Genomic DNA, 12,010 nt, shown 5'->3' with positions numbered 1-12,010 from the left:
TGTTATATTGTGAAAACCATCACAATGAGCTACCCTGATATTGTACTAACTCAAAGAAGCAACACTTCACCAATGCTAATGTTACTTATTCTCGGCAGATACCACCATTTCGAGGCTTACTGGCCTCTCTACAGTGGGCGGGTAGGTATCCTGGTGTTGCAATAAGTGACAACCCATTATAAAGTATACCTCTGCAAGATGCCAGATGGTGTGCAATAGTATAGACTAAGACAGTTTTTTTGAGCTAAAGCCTCAAACTACGGAAAGATTCACTAAACAAACAAGTTAGTGCAATTGCATCATATTAGTACGTAGTGAACCACTGAAGTAGGTGAACCAAGGTACCTTACCTGCCCACCAAAGAGAGGCCAATAAGCCCTCGAAATGGTGCCATCTGGACAGTGGTAGCCACCGAGAATAAATAACATTAGTATTCTCCATTAGTTAAGCATTGCTTATTCGAGGTAGTACAATATCAGGTAGTGGTACAATATCAGGGCAACTTGTGAAGGTTTTCACAATGTGAGATATAATAAAAACTATGCCATTTCACCTACTTCGGTGGTTCACTACATACTAATACGATGCAATTACACTAACTTGTCCATTTAGTGAATCTTTCCGTAGTTTGAGGCTTTAGCCCAAAAAACTGTCTTGGTTTGTCAAATAATAATTAATAGATCACTGTTTTTAATTCAATAAAAAAGCTAAAAATTAATTAGCTCGAATCCTCCCATGGTACATAGGAGGATTCGATTTTATTTAGATTTAAAAAAATAACAGATATTAAAAAACAGTTGTGTCCATCAGATGCAATGCTGGCAAAGGAAGGGGTTAGCAAATAGCCAATCATAATGCAGAGAAATAAAAATATAATGTAATTTTCTGGAGAATACCAGTGCCAGAAATCTCATTAATTACTTGTCTGATTTAGTTTTTAAGTTTACTTCAAATTTTTATGTACCTGCTTAATGTTTTTTATAATAAAAAATTATAATTATTCTACAACTAGTGTATTTTATTTGAAATAGAATATCTTGTAACAAATTTTGATAGATTGATCTCATGCCTCTTGTTTATTTTTAAAAGTAGCTCATATGCCGGCCCCTATTTTAAGATGCATGATACAAGTATTAAATAGTTTTGTAAGTTAGATACATTCAAAAAAAGCATATAATATAACATACAACAATATCACATTTACCTCAGAATGGTTTTTAAATTTAATTTTTCCTCTATCAGTTTTTTAATATGACCCAGAAAAAATTACAACAAAATCTAGAGCCTGAACGTGGCATGCTTAAACCCAAAGACTCTCAGTCAAACCAGAGAGGTGGCAACTGTAACATGCACATGCGTACACATATGGATATTTTTTTGTTTATAATTCTAAACATATTATTAAATTAAATGTAATCTAGAAGGATTAAGATTTTAAAGAAGTCTTTAAAATCTCCCTTCTTCTAGATTAGGATTAAAATTTTGATATACATGGTGTGCCAAAAGTCACTGTGTATTTTGGTGAAACTGGATTTTCAAATAAATTTCATTACATTTTATTTGAACAAGTATATTTATTCTTTTTTACATAAAACATAAGTATTTGTAATGTGTTAGAGATGTTATTTTAATTTTTATTATTTTTATTTTTTAATGTTTTCTTTTCATGATGTTTCATGTTTTCTTTTCATTTCAAAAATTCATGATGGATGTTCAAGAGTGAATTTTTGTTGTAACATCCCATATTTTCAAGAGGAGATTTCGCATTGTGGTCCATTAAGCTATTATTTTGGATTTTATTGACAAGTTCTGCATTGCTACTCGACATGGAAATTGTCCACGCAGATCATGCAATTGTTGGATGTGGTATGACTTTTTCATCAGTGTCGAATGCAAAATTCTGTGAACTGATGTCTTGGATATGTTCAGTCTTTAAGATCCCTCCTTAACTGATAATTTTGGGTCCTCTTCGAACATTCCTCGAATTGATTCACTGCTTTCACGTGCCGTCGTTGGGTATCCACATCTCTCCTTGTCATGCACAGACTCAATTCGTTTAAACTTATTCGCCAGTGCAAGAATCACATTGTCTGTAGGACCGGGACTATGAAATCTCCTTAAATCTTTCCCTAATTTCACAAAACTTCATTCCTTTGATGCGGGATGTTACAACAAAAATTCATTCTCGAACATTCATCATGAATTATGGGTCTGAAAAGAAAACATTAAAAAATTATTAAAATTATAATAACATCTCTAACATAATTACAAATACTTGTTTTACGTAAAAAAGAATAAATATACTTGTAATGAAATTTATTTGAAAATCACAATGTTTCACCAAAATATGCAGTGATTTTTGGGACATCCTGTATACAGAAACATATAAGGTATGACAATAAAGTAACCAAGTTAGAACATCTGTTCCTGGCACACATGTAATTCTGTCGCATGCAACATTTTCATTTGCACAAAACAGAAAAATTCCTTGAAAGGATGCCATTTTGAATTGGCATGCTTTCAAGGAATTATACTACTAATTCTATACATTAACCAAGTTAATGTATAGAATTAGTAGTTTTTAAAAAAAAGTTATCGCTAACTTTTTAATCAGTGTGATTACCATTATTCTCCTGACTTTATACACACATCCATACCTCTCTAGAAATCATTTTCTAGAAGGCCTTTCAGGAGTACTGTTACATTACTCTGAAAACCATGTTATGTTGCTCTCCTTTTTCAGCATCAAGGAATTATTCATTGCAGATTTGTACCTCAACAACAAACACTAGATCAAGCATTCTGCTTTTGGGGTTTGAAAAAAAAAAGGCAAAATTTTGGCTGGACAATTTGTTAGAACATCTGTTCCTGGCACACATGTAATTCTGTTGCATGCAACATTTTCATTTGCACAAAACAGAAAAATTCCTTGAAAGGATGCCATTTTGAATTGGTTAAAGACATTCAAGGCAATGTGACTGACACTACTGAAAAGACATTCCATTCCAGGCATGGCAGTGGAGGAAAACTATACAAGACTGTTGCAATAAAATAAATCTAATGAAATATTTTGTACGTTGCAAGTTATCCCTTCAAAATAATTGTCTTCAACTTGCACACACTGTTTCATATGTTTCTTCAAAGCACACAAACTTTCTGGAAGCCATCTTCTGTAAGCCCTTTTAACACTTCGGTCATTTTTTACTGAATGTCTACAATGGACCGAAAATGGGTTCTCTTAAGTACACTTTCAGTTTAGGAGGAGAAAAAAGTCACTAAGGGGCTAGGTCTGGCAAGTAGGATGCATTTGCACATACACAAGGATTTGTTTTTTGGCCAAAAACTGGCGAACAGAGAGTGTGTTGTGTGCTGGAGCATACAACCATCCCACAATTCTAATGACTCTGATTAGTATAACGAACAGCAGTACAGAGAAATGGAGTGGGCCAGTAAATCAGAATGTCTAATAGGGGATTTTAACTTTCCAGATATTGAATGGAACTTGTGGGTTGGTCACTCACAGACTAGCAAGACTTGTGGATTTATTGGATGACTGTTTTCTAAAACAACATTAGAGAGTAGTATTCTTGATCTGATTATCAGCAGTGATTATTCGTGCATTAAGAATCTAAAGCTAAAAGAACCACTAGGTGGAAATGATCACAGTGTATTGATTTGGGATTTACTTAAAGATGTCACTACCATTCAGGGTAAAGGGAAGGGCTTTTGTTTTCGTAAATGTGACTACAGGGGTCTCAGACAGTTTTTAAATTCTGTACAGTAGGATCAACTGATGATGTTACCAATGTTGAATTCTAAATGGGAAGCCTTCAGGAACTTAATTTTGGAGGCTACTAGGCTTTTCATTCCAACAAAGAAATACTGTTCAAGGTTTAGGCCTAAGGGGGATGCCAGTAGTCACTTCTTGTTCCCATATTCCCCCAGGGGTTTACAGTTGGATTATCCAATTCTGAATGAGAGATGTAAGGAAGTTCAGCATATTGCCACTGATGTAGTGTGATTTTAGGTGTTTTAACTCAGTTGAATTTCAAATCTTTGGATGAGGTCTTATTTTGTAGATATTCCACTCTGTAGGAAGTTTTCAAGATTTTCTTAAAGATGTTCAGAAGGTGACTAATCATATATAGGCTCAGACATTTGATCATAAACTGTAGTACCCAATCAGTTCCAGCTGTACCAGTTGGTGGCAATGAGTAAATGGTTTCTGTTGACTGTCTTGAAATAGAATAAGTATCGAGGATGTCAAGATATGGTATGGCATCTGGTAGGTTTAGTTCATTTAAGCTGGTATTTTATTAGGGAAATCTTGTGACATATTCAAGCATTTGTCAGGACTAACTTGAGGTGGTCAGTTATGGAATCTGTTTTTGTTGGACCTTTGATCTTTCTGCAGATGTGAACTAAAGACTAGGCAATTACTATCAACCTCTGAAAATTAAACTGTGCCTAGGCTTTTGAAAAGTTAATTCAGTCTGGAATCTCATTTGACTGTTTCTATATGTGGTGGAGCTGTTGCTTCAGTAGAAACGCCATTTTTAAGTCTTTATTCCACCATGCTTTGGAGCCTGACACGATGTTTATCCTCTTTGAGGAGGAATACTGGGTATGGCATTGATCCATTTTGTGAAGAGTGTGACTGCTAGGATGAGCTCACATTTCTAGGGCATCCACAGAAGAATCATGCCTGCCTTAAGCCATTTTTGCATGGTAAGGAAACCAGGACTTAGTTGTCATAAACTGTACAGTGTTACATCATGGAGGGTAGCAGGCTGGCAAGGTAGACTGCTGAGATTGGAGCATGATCTGAGTCAGAGCAGGTTTCAGGTGGACTAGTCAGGGCACATGGGATGGAGGAGAAAAGGAAGTTGAGCTAGATATTCTGTCTTGGTATGCTGATGGTTGATTAGGATGAGATTTATCTTGCTAAGATGGGCAATTAGAAGCTGCTTATGTTTCTCATGCTGCGGTGAAAGGTTAAAATCATCCATAACAAGGTGTGCAGCTGATGGATTTAGGTTGTTGATAATCCAGGTTATGTCAAATACTATGTTGATTGTAGGCCAGGTGGAATGTATATTGTACATAGATGTGATGCTAAAGACGTCATAATCAGGAGAGTTACTCTGTATGGTTTTAATTCAAATTGAGAAAAGACAGATGTAGGATAGACGTGAGGAAATTTGCCTTTAGCCAGCAGGTGGTTGGTTGGTGGAATAGACTTCCATCCCTTGTCGTGGAAGTTGATAGCCTAAATAAGTTTAAGGCTCAGCTGGACAGGTATTTCAAACGAACAGAGGGGTGAAGTGGAAGTGGTTATTTTTATTTATTTATTTGTTTTTTTTTTGGCTGATGCTGCATAAGCTTGCTTTCTTGCATCAAATGCCTCTACTAATGCTAATGCTAATGATGCTAAGGGATAACCCTCTGATGAAAATGGCAGCTCCTGCCCTTTCTTGCTCCTGATGGATTTGCATCTGCAAATCCATCAGGAGGGGCAGCAAGAATGCAATGTTGTTCTGGCTCAAGCCATGTTTCAATAATTGAGAGAATGTCAAATCGGCCAGCAAGGAGGATCTGTTCGATTATGTCAATCTTGTTCCTTTGGCTGCATCCATTCTGGTACATCAGTGTCAGTGGGGTGGATCATAGAACATTAAGGGTGGGGTACTGAGAAATGTGAGTTTGATTTGCTCCTTAGCCTGTTTTATACTATGGTTGGGACTGGGGCAGAGTTGTATGTAAATTTAGGAATAGTCATAGACATTTTGGATGGTTGCTCTTGGAGAGTTATAGCATCTGTCACTGATCCATGTAGGGGGCCCATTCTATCATGTGCCAAGATCCAACAAGAGGTCAAGAATTTTAAAATGTCAGCCAATTGGGAACTTGTAGTTAGTTGGCCCATAGTACACTGGTCATTACTACCAAATGACTCAAGAGTCATTTGGTAGTAAGATGGTGTGATGGCTGGCAAGGAGCTGTTTGGGTGGTGCAATAGATTCTCATAGTATGGATGTATTATGACCTCTAAAGGCCAGGAGGGGTTGCTCATTAAATAATAATCTGCCAGTTTGCAGACAATTTTGAATGCATAACCCTTATTTCTCACTGGAAGCTAATAGGCTACAGCATGGACATTTAAGTCTTGAATAATGGCAGTGGTTATTTGGTGAGGTATGACCCATGGATCCAGCCAAGAGATATACATACTTCTCAGACTAAAACATGGCTGCAACATTGTCCTTATTCTGGAGGATGTTGATGTTCCTACCACATATGGCTTACTTGAATGCTCATTGAGGAAAGCATTGGATGTATGGATGGATGACAACATTAAGATGCTGCCATAGGACTGTTTACCAGTACAGTATGCTTTAAAACATTAGGCTTACTTAGAATTTTGTCTGTGGATTTCTGTTAGACAACTGATTACGACTGCTTCAAGAAAAATACTGCTACAGACTATGTTGAATCAAAGTTTTGTTTATAATCAGGGGTGGTCCCAGATACAGCCTATAATGTGGAATTTTTTTATTGCTACATGATGATTAAAGCTTAATGATCCCAGGAATGAAAATACTGGAACTACTCCTGTTCATAACAATGGCCTTGGTGCCTAGACTTAGCTGTCAAGAGCATTTTCAAAGTTTTGCCAGAGAGAGAAGATCTGAAGTGTATATTTGTTCATCTGGCTGAATATTCTCTCATACTTACCATTCCTATGATGAACTGTTAAAATACCAAGCATGACGAGGTATTTTGTTATATTTCAAGTTTCCTTGTGCACTTGTCAGTTGTTTCTTCGTTAAGAACCACTGATATAACAAATTTACATATCACATTCTTAAACACATCTAGCAGTAAAAACCTCAATAAATGGATGTGAGGTACATTTGATTGAGAGCTGTGTTTGGATTTTCAAAATTTGGCATATTGTATAAAAGAAATGAGAAAACTGCTTTATTCAAGCCAAAAGAGAGAAACATGAACAAACATTCTATATGAACGAGGATAACACACCTAGAGCTATTTATTGGCTGGCTTGGCTTTTTAGGTTTGCTTTTACCAGAGGCTTGTGGCTCATAAATTCTTTTCTTAAGGTGTTCGTTATTTTCTATCAAAACTTCTTTTAGGTCATGAATTGGATTCTGTACCGCTCACTGGTAATCACTTATTGTACTTTTCAGTTTGATAAATTAAAGTGCACATATGGCTTTTCTCACTTCTAACATCCTTTTTAAACAGACTTATTAGAGGTTGCCACTTTTCTACCAGTTTAGCTAAACATTTACCCAAAGAATCAATATTTCATACATGATTCAAAATCGTTTGTTTAACTTCAGTAGCATGCATTCATTAAAACTATTTTAAGTTTTCCTTTTAGCACTTCTTTCTGGACAGTAAATGTTCACCAAATATTCATCCACCCCAAGGACTCACATCTGGTGAGTATGGGCTTGGCACACCCAGGGTCCTGAGCTGGATATCATCATTCTTTTCTTTCTTGGTGATCCCCTTCTACTTCTGACTCGTGCTCTCTCTCAGAGTAACTCGGGAATTTTTTTTTGGCTGGTGCAGCATAAGCCTCAGGCTTCCTTGCACCATATGGCTAATAATAATAGGAAAGCATGCAGTCCTCTTTTCAGCACATAAATTAATGAGATGACAAGGACAGCCTATTACCACCAAGGTGTTCAATCTCTTCTTTTAGTACTCTCGTTATTCCAAATTTTAGGCCCACAGTAACAGAGGCTTTATCAACACTAAGTGCCAAACGATTTTTTGAAGGCATCACACTTGCTTTCAGGTTGTTCAGAAGATACTTGGTGTTGTACCCTGTACAGTCACTTTCCGGTGTTGGCACTGAGAGCAAATTGCTTTCGAGTTGATTTTTTTCATTAGGAATGGTCACCACAATGGGATATAAATTTGATTACTGTCATTGTAGAAATCAAAGGTGCATGGGAAAGAATGGCTATAATGACTACAATAGTCATTCTTTTCCTCTCTGTGCAATTTCACTAACAATGGCTATTTTTTTGTTCTTCCACAACCATATTTTTTTTTCTATTTCACTATCAGGAAAAGTATCTCTAAAGAACACACCTGATTAGCTGAACTCAGAGGAAGATTATGTTTTGTGATAAACAATGCAAATAAACATTTGGCATATACAACCATGTCATCTTCACTGTTAAACACTACATTTACTTTTGCATTACTATATAAATAATGCACAGTCTTTGTGCTTATTTCTTTGCAAATAGCTGATTACATTGTGTTTCCTACTACTATAAAAAATCACACTAAATATAGTACACAAAGTAAATGTTAAATCTATATTTTACAATACATGGAAAATCTTGCATTAAAGTTTTCTGAAATTTTATGCCATGTATGTTTCTTTGGCATCTTACTGAAGGGCATTGTTAATTACCTTTGCATCACACACACAAAAATAGTAAATTGAAACACTGGTCACACATAACAAAGAACAATGCCAAGTGTTTTCCAACCTCCTGCTTCATGCAACATAGACTGGCAGACCAGATGGCCAATTTGCTAATGAATATAGGCAGAAATTTGCCATGCAGATTTCTGCCTATATGAGTTGTCAGGTATCTAATACTTTCAACCTGTGGGATTACACTGAAGAAAAATGAATGGTTTATGCAAGTGATGATATCCATTTATAGTGTTTGGTTTGTATTTTTTTTATTGAATACAGGCTGGAACACCTCTTTTTACCAGCGCATTGATGCATCTGTAATTACTTTCCTAAACAAATTATCACCAAAGTCAATCTGCCATGTCTTCATTCCAACTGGCTATATCTCTGCAACACTGAACTTGGTGTACGTGATCAAATATGGTGAGTTGTTGACAGAATGCAGTCCTTCTAGTCAAGTCATCTACCAGTAGTGCATCTTCATTGGATGTCTCAATGACAAATTAGCAACATCTCTACTCCTTCACAGAGACAAATCTATCAGCCACAGCCTGATGGTAAATTATCCTATCCACCATCATCATGGACCTGAGATGTGACCCTCAGGAACTTATACAGGAACTTTGCTAGCAGGGATAAGGAAGTAGTTATCCCAATGTATAAGACAATGGTTCGGTTGCATATTTTATACTGCATACAAGTCAGGAGGCCTTATTTTAGAAAGGATGTTGATTTGCTGGAACAGATGCAGAGAAGTGAAGTTGGTGAACGAAATGAAAGGGTGGTTTTACCAAAACAGGCTTAAATACTGCAAATTGCATCTGGAGATGGGCACCAACAAATACAGCTCTCCAGAGGTCAGCTTAGGTTTTTCCCATGTTCAACATTTCTGCTACTCAAGTCCTAGTTACTTTCAGGTTTTGAGATCTTCAGTCACAATAAAAAATAAAGATACATGAAAACAAAATATGAAACAAAAAAGTGAAACATAATTTGATATTTTTTAACAAATGTTTTTCTACCCTTTTCCATGCAAATGCACTACTAAGAGGAAAAAATTTCAAAAACAGGCCTTTTTTCAGCTTGAAGCCCAAGACACATGGTCCCCACCCCATCCTAGTTTGACTTCACTGACAAAGATTTTTACACAATTACAATAACTATTAATTCTCAGTATGGGACAAATTTTTTAATACTGAAAGCAGTATGACTACTTTAATGCTAAATTGCTATTGGTCACATTTTGAAATACAATTACGTTTTTGCATATTATGACAGTTCTTATTCAGTTCCAGAGTTAGCTTCATTCAGTTACCTGCAGCAGACTCGACAGCTGTCCAATCTGATTCTAAGAAGCTTCACAAGTGTTTAAGGATCACTGATATTGAAATTCTTGAATGTATTATAAAGGAATAACAGATTTGTCAGTTTTATGTGGTAGTGATGGTTCCTAGGTTGGGATTGAGCATAGTACAGAAGGTGGAATTCATCAGAACAAGTATTAGCATTAATAGAGGCATATGATGCAAGAAAGCAAGCTTATACAGCTTCAGCCAAAAAACAAATCCTATTATACCCATCATTCACTCTAAAAGTTTGTCCAGTTCTTCCTTGAATTTATTTAAGCTATCAATTTCCATGACAGATGAAAGTTTGTTCCAATAATCAACTACCCGCTGGCTAAAGGCAAATTTCCGCACATCTATTCTACAACTGTTTTTCCTCAATTTGAATTTATGCCCCATCGGGTTCGTAATCTGAGAAAAACAAAGAAATCCATCAGAACTGGGCCTGCTCAAACCAGTCAGTGCCTTATATACACCGATGAACCAAAACATTGACCACCTACCTAATATGATGTCGGTTCTCCACGCGCAGCCAAAACAGCTTGTACCCGGCGAGGCATGAACACTACAAGATTTCTAAATGTGTCTTGTGGCATCTCGTACCAACACATAACCAGCAGATCCTGTAGGGTCTGTGGTTGAGATGCCGCAGATCGGAGTTGCTGTTCCAACACAAACCACAGATGCTCGATGGGATTGATGCCTGGGGAATGCGGAGGCCAGGGCAATACCTGGAAGTCTTCTTCATGTTCTGCGAACCAGTCTCGAACAATCCAGGCGGTGTGGCATGGCTCATTATCCTGCTGAAAGATGGCACTACTAGTGGAGAAGACTGTTGCCATGAAAGGGTGTACCTGGTTAGCAATGATGTTTAGGTAGGTGGTAGCCATCAGAGTGGCCAGCACATGGATGACTGGACACAGGGTATCCCAGCAGAACATCACCCAAAGCATGACACCACCTTGTTTTCATTCAATGGTGCATCCAGGTGCCATCACTTTCCCAGGTAAATGACACACACATACCTGGCCATCCACATAGTGCAACAGGAAATGTGATTCATTAGACCAGGCAACCTTCTTCCAATCACTCAAGGTTCAGTTTCGATGCTCACATGCCCATTGTAGGCACTGTTGATGGTGAACCGTGGTTAGCATGGGCACTCAGAGCAGCCACGTAGTCACAATTTCAGCAGGGTTCAATGTACTGTGTGTTGTGATACATTACTCCCATCACCAGCATTCCAATTACCGGTGAGTTGGGCCACAGTTGCCCTTCTGCTGCCACATACCATCCGGGAGAGCCTTTGCTCATTGATGAGCCGTGGTCATCCAACACCTTGCTGGCGGTTCGTGGGCTTTTCCTCCACAGACCACTTTTGGTATACTAACCACAGCTGACCGTGAGCATCCCACTGTTTCAGATATGCTCTGACCCAGTCGTTTGCAAACTTGCTTAAGTCCGCTGCTGCCTTTCCCATCTGAAGAATAAAAGTAACACTGATTAACAGAGCTCAGTATCAGGTGTTTTTTATATCGTGTCCCAACCTGTGCACATGCCATAGTTCACCTGCAGCTGCTTCGATTTGCATAACAACTCACTGGTCATGTTTTGGCTCATCGGTGTACCTCAATCCAATCACCTCACAGGTGCCTAGTCTCCAGTTGCTGCAATTTACATAACTTAAGCCTTCCTTAGTAAGAGCATCCCTTCGTTCCCCTCACCAGTCTTGTTACCGTTCTCTGTACTCATTCTAGCAACTATACATCCTTCCTAAATTGATGCCTTATACAAAGGGATAATCACCTCTTTTTCCCTACTAGCAAAATTCCTGTATATCAACAAGACCCCATGACCTGCTCCAGCAACCTGTCTGCACTGCTCAGAAAACTTCATATCTGAGTGCATAATTATCCCCAGGTCTTTTTCATTTTTTGCCACCCTGATTGAAGTACCACACAGTTGGTACATTCCTCTGGGGTTACTGCTACCCATATGGTTATTGCATGTGGGTAGCCTTCAGTTGCCACTTCTCAGCCCATCTTTTCTAGATCCTGTTGCAGTAGCATACTGTCATTAACATCCGTACCAACCTTTGGATCATATGTAAACTTCGACATTAAGCCTGATATACCTTCATCAATATCATTGATAAATATACAAAACAACAATGGGCCGAACCCTGGGAGGACTC

This window comes from Mastigoproctus giganteus, chromosome 11 (genome assembly GCF_048544385.1).
Source record: "Mastigoproctus giganteus isolate SK-2022 chromosome 11, ASM4854438v1, whole genome shotgun sequence".
NCBI lineage: Eukaryota > Metazoa > Arthropoda > Arachnida > Uropygi > Thelyphonidae > Mastigoproctus > Mastigoproctus giganteus.
The sequence above is the reverse complement of the archived record's forward strand: the minus strand, read 5'-3'. Positions refer to the sequence as shown.